A 6,305-nucleotide genomic window follows, 5' to 3' on the forward strand; every position below is an offset into this window, starting at 1 on the left:
GTGAAGGAGATTTGATGTAAATGAGAACGTAAATGAGGTAAAGAGGAGAATTCCAGAGGCAACAGCTGGAAAAGAAACCATTGCTGGTGATTCTCCAGTTCTAATTAGATAGATACAAATAAAACTAAGTTACGGTAATTCCATCAAGTTGAGCATTGTAAAAGAGGTGATGGTAGAGGGTGTTGTGATCACTGTGTCAAATGCTGAAGACAAGTTGAGGAAGATGTGGAAGGATAGTTGAAAGTCACATTTCCTTCCCCAAATATGAAGTGTACCTCTACCATGTGTACCCAATGATTTTGTATAGGCTTTTGCAATCCTTTGGTTCCGGAGTGTGACTAATTTTAAAATATGCAGCACTTTGCATTTGTCACAAATAATTTTTCCTTCTGATGTGTTTGTGACTGTCTTAGGATTGAGGTAGTCATGAAACACCAGGTACTGGATCCTGAAATGGCCCAGCAAGTTATCTTTGACATTCCAATATTTTGGAATGCATTTTTTTATGTCACAGTCATTAGTAGAGGTTCCCAAAGTATTGAGTCCTAAGAGAAAACATCGTATCTTTTCTAGCTACATTCCTCATTTTGATAGCCAACCTCTGTGACTGCGGCCCTAATCAGATGTGTGAAACTCTGAATATACATAGTGTACAGAGATGAAATAAAACAATTTTATAGAATATTCATACAGGAGAGATCAACAGTTCACAGAAACTAGCGGCAGGAGTAGGCCATTAATAATGGTCATGGCTGATCCTCTATATCAATGCCATATTCTTGCTCTCTCCATATCCCTTGATGCCTTTAAGAACTAAAAATTTATCTATCTCTTACATAAATATGTTTAGTGACTTGATCTCTGCAGCCTCTATGGTAGAAAATTCCACAGATTCACCACCCATTGAGTAGCTTTCCTCATCTCCATCTAAACGGTCTACTCCATATCCTGAGACTGTGTCCCCTAGTTGCCCCACTCAGGGAAAAGTCCACCCTGCATCGAGTGTGTTAGTAGAATTTTATATTTCAATCAGATCTTTTATCCTTCTAAACTGTAGTGAATACAATTCCAGTCGAGTCAATCTCTCCTCAGTCCTCAAAACAGACCTGTTATCCAACATATCAGCCTTGAGAACCTCTGCTGCATTCCTGTATGGTAAGTATATCCTTTCTTAAATAGGGAGACCAAAACTGCATACAATACTCCAGGTATGGTCTCACCAAGACCCTGTATAACTGCAGTAAGACAACCTTACTTCTGAACTCAAATCCTCTTGCAATGAAGGTCAATATACCATTTGCACCTACCTTCATTGCCAAAAAAAGCAAAATACTGCTGAAGCTGGAAATTGAAACAAACATGTTCTGAAGAAGTGATGCGGGACTCAAAACATTAACCTTGTTTCTATCTCCGCAAATACTGCCAGACCTGTTGAATTTCTCCAGTATTCTTTGTGTTTGTTTTACTTCCATTGACTTGTGAACAAGGACACCCAGATTTCTTGTACATCTCCACTTCCCATAATATGACCATATAAGTAATGCTTTTCCTTTCTGTTTTTCCACACTGAAATGTATAACTTTGCATTTAGTTACATTGTACTGCATCTGCCATTTATTTTCCCACTCACTCAACTTATCTAAGTCACCTTGCAGTCTGTTCACAACTCAAAATCCTACCCAGTTTTGTGTTGTCAGCAAATTTGAAATGTTGCATTTGATTCCCCCATCCAGGTCATTTATATAGATCATGAATAGCTGGGACTAAGCACTGATCCTTGCAGTGCCCCACTAGTAACTGCCTGCTACTCAGAAAAAGACACATCTTTTCTTACTGTTTCCTGTCTATCAACCAATTCTCAATCCATGCGATATATTACCCAGTATGCTATGCTGTTCAACTTTGCTTGCTGACATTTTATGAAGGAACTTATCAAAAGCCTTCTAAAAATCCAAATACTCAACTTCTACCAGAAATGCTCATTGGCCATACTATGATTAAGAAGGGTAAAATTGAGAACAAGAGGAACATGAACATACAAACTGATTATAAAAGTTTCTGTAGGTATATAAAGAGAAAAATTTAGTAAAGACAAATGTAGGCCCCTTACTGTCAGCAACAGAGGAAGGTGTAATGGGGAACAAAGAGACAGCAGGTGAATTAACTACATACTTTGTCTTCATCTTTCATCCTTCCCCTGGTGAAGGGACTAGGCTCTGAAAGCTTGTGATTTCAAATAAATCTGTTGGGCTATAACCTGGTGTTTTGTGACTTCTGACTTTGTCCAAAAATATTGGGGAACACAGGGTCTAGTGAGATGGAAGAACTGAAGGAAATCAGCATTATTAGGGAAATGGTATTGGGGAAATTAATGGGATTAAAGCCTGATAAAGCCCCAGACATGTAAGGAAGTGCCCCTGGAAAAAGTGGACACATTGATGGTCATCTTTCAAGATTCTACAGACGCTGGAACATTTTGTATCTATTGGAGGGTAGCTAATGTTCCACAGGGATCAGTGCTGTGTCCACTTTTTTTGGTATTTATATAAATGATGTAGATGAGAATATAGAAAGCATAATTAGTAAGTTTGCAGATGGCACCAAGCTTGGTGGTAAAGTGGACAGTGAAGAAAGTTCAGATTACAAAGAGATCTTGATCAGTTGGGTCAATGGGCTGAAGAGTGGCAGATGGCGTTTAATTGGAATAAATGCGAAGTATTGCATTTTGGTAAAAACAAAGGCAAGACTTATACAATTATAAGTAGGGCCTTGAGTACTGTTGTAGAACAGAGAGACCTAGGGGTTCAGGTACATAATTCTTTGAAGTTTGCATCACATGTAGATAGGGTGCTTAAGAAGGGTGGCTCATTGGTTAACACTGCTGCCTGACAACACCAGGGACCGGGTTCGATTCCACTCTCGGGTGACTGTCTGTTTGGAGTTTGCACATTCTCCCCGTGTCTGCATGGGTTTCCTCCGGGTGCTCCGGTTTCCTCCCACAGTCCAAAGATGTGTAGGCTAGGTGGTTTGGCCATGATAAATTGCCCTTAGTGTTCAGGGATGTGTAGATTAGGTGGGTTATAGGGGGAATGAGTCAGGGTGGGAAGCGCTGAGGGTTGGTGTGGACTTGGTGTGCCAAAGGGCCTGTTCCCACACTGTAGGAATTCTATGATGATGATGATTCTACGGAGGTGTTTAGCATACAAGCCTTCATTGCTCAGACCTTTGAGTACAGGAGTTGGGACATTATGTTGAGGTTGTACAAGACAGTGAGGCCTCTCCTGGAGTACTGTGTCTAGATATGGTCTTCCCTGTTATATGAAGGATATTATTAAGCTGAAGAAGGTTCAGAAGAGATTTACCAGGGAATGGAGGGTTTAAGTTATTCAGAGAGGCCAGATAGGCTGGGACTTTCTTCACTGGAGCATAGGAGGTCGAGAGGTAACCCTATAGAGACTTATAAAAGAATGTGGGGTATAGATAAGGTGAATGTCAAGTGACTTTTCCTGAGGGTGGGGGATTTCAAGTTGGCGGCATATTTTTAAGGTGAGAGAAAAAAGATTTAAAAAAGATATGAGGGCAAATTTTTTTACAAAGAGAGTGATTCATCTGTGGAATGACTTCTGGATGAAGTGGTGGATGTGGGTACAATTACAAAGTTTAAAAGACGTTTGGATAAGTACATGAATAGAAAAGATTTGGAGAGATATGGGTCAAGTGCAAGCAGGCTTTATTTTTCCCTTATTCATTTACAGGATGAGGATGTTGCTGACTAGGCAGCATTTATTGCCCATCCCTAATTGCCCAGAGGGCAGTTAAGAGTTAACCACATTGCTGTGGGTATGGAGTCACATGTAGGCCAGACCAGGTAAGGATGGTAGTTTCCTTCCCTAAAGGGCATTAGTGAACCAGATGGGTTTTTCCAGCAATCAACAAGGGAGTCACAGTCATCATTAGATTCTTAATTCCAGATATTCGTTGAATTCAAATTCCATCATCTGCCGTGGCAGGATTTGAACCCAGGTCCCTGGAACATCATCTGGGTCTCTGGATTAACAGTCCAGCGATAATACCACTAAGCCCTCAGTTAAGCGGATCAGTTAGGATAATATACACTGCTGTTTAAAAGAACAAGGAAATAGAATTATGTAAAATTCTAAAAGGACTAGACAGAGTAAACACAGGCAGGATGTTCCCAATGACTAGGGAGTCCAGAACCAGGGGTCACAATCTAAGTAGCTGGGCTAGGCTATTTAAGATTGAGGAGAAATTTCTTCACTCAGAGAGTGGTGCGCCTGTGCAATTCTTTGCCACAGAAAATGATTGAAACCAAAATATTCAATGTTTTCAAAAGAAGTTAACTGTAGTTCTTGGGGCTAAAGGGATAAAAGGGTACAGGGAGAAAGCAGGACCAGGATTCTGAGCTGGATGATGAGCCATGATCATATTGAATGGCTCCTTCTGCTCCTATTTTCTATGCTTCTTTGATTTTTCTATGTTTCTTCTATTTATTTGCTTGTCCCATAATAAAATCATAATTTTAAAAAAGTATCTCTAGTTAAGAAATTGTTTACACTCTAGATTCCTTAAAGTAATGAATACATTCTACATCTCGAGAAACGTATCATTTGATATATATTTCTTACATTTCTGCTTTCAATTTTATTTCTCTAGAGCTCTTTAAAGGTTTTATTGTTCATCTATGCTTTGAGCTTTTCTTGTACTCATCAATTTCAATGCATTATTTACCCCTGATGTCTTAATATTTCTCCTTTCAATTGACTCTATATTTAGAAGACTTGATTTGGATCATCATGCCACTCACATATATTCTCTTCACATTTTTTTGCTACTGCATCCCTTTCGACAATATTTTATGCATGTTGTCGTTTATCCCTTTTTTCTGTCAAATATTTCATATTTTGATGTGTAAGTCTCTAACATCCATACTTCATCGCATATCTCATTAGAACATTTCACTTAAGCCTGCCTTTTCTTTTAAATATCATGTTATAATATTTTAATATTATAATAATATTTTTATAATATTTTAAACATCATGCTTAGCTGTGTTTATTTTCTTTCCCTTTTCTTGACCATTATTGCTAATACCTCATCTGTTATCTATTCCTCGACTGTTTTGTGTTTTACATTTGGGTAATATTTCCCTTGCAGCATCTTGCATTTTTAAAATATTTTTCCATTTGCTGTCTATTTCTTATCCTGATTCTTCAATCGAGAATTTTTTTCACTTCAAAAGTAAATGTTTCTCTAATTTTCTGATCCTTCAGCATGTCAAGGTTTAAATGGTCATAGCATTTTACCTTCACATTTTCAGTTTCATCGTAAATTTTTCCAAAGGAGACATGTTCTGAATTTAAATCCATGCAGGGATATGAATGAATGCTGTTTATATTGTTTCCAAAGAATTTTTTCATTGTCACTGCATTTACTTGGTTTATGTACACATTGCCTGGGCTTCTGCAAGTGCATAATCATCCTTTTGATGAGTTAAAAAGTGTGTGACCATCAGAAAGTTTTTGACAAAATTTCATCAGTCTCTCTGTCCTTTCAGACAAGTGGCAGATGGCATTTAATACAGAGAAGTGGAACGTGAGGCACTTTGGCAGGAAGATACAATGCAGTCTTGATTTTAAAAAAATTCATGTGGGTTTTGCTGGTTAGGTCACTATTTATTGCTCATCCCTAATTGCACTTGAGAAGGCGATAGTGAGCTGGCATCTTGAACCATTGCAGTCCTTGGGGTGTAGGTACACCAATAGTACTGTTCAGAAGGGAGTTCTAGGTTTTTAACCAAGCAGCATTGAAGGAATGGCAATATAGTTTCAATTCAAAATGTGTGTGGTTTGGAGAACTTGCAGCTGCTAGTATTACTGTGCATCTGCTACCTTTGTTCTCCTAGGTGGTAGAAATTCAAACCCATGTCCCCAGATCATTTCTTGGAGCTGTGGGTAACTAATCCTATTGAGTTCAGGAGCTGAGAGGTCCTGGCAGAACCTAAGCTAAATTTCAGTGAGCAGGTTATTGCTGAGCAGGTGCTGTTTGGTAGCACTGTTAATCACACCTGCCTTTGAGAAGATCAAGTAGACTAATGGGGCAATATTGGCCTGGTTCCATTTGTCCTGTTTTTTTATGTACAGGACATACTTGACCAATGTTCCACATTGTAGGGTGGATACAAGTGTTGCAGCTATACCAGAACAGCTTGGCAAGGGGTGCAACAAGTTCTGGAGCACATGTTTTTAGTACAATTGCTGAAATGTTGCCAGATCCCTTAGCCTCTG

Source organism: Rhincodon typus, chromosome 18, assembly GCF_021869965.1.
Source record: "Rhincodon typus isolate 14 chromosome 18, sRhiTyp1.1, whole genome shotgun sequence".
In the NCBI taxonomy this organism is placed as follows: Eukaryota; Metazoa; Chordata; class Chondrichthyes; order Orectolobiformes; family Rhincodontidae; genus Rhincodon; species Rhincodon typus.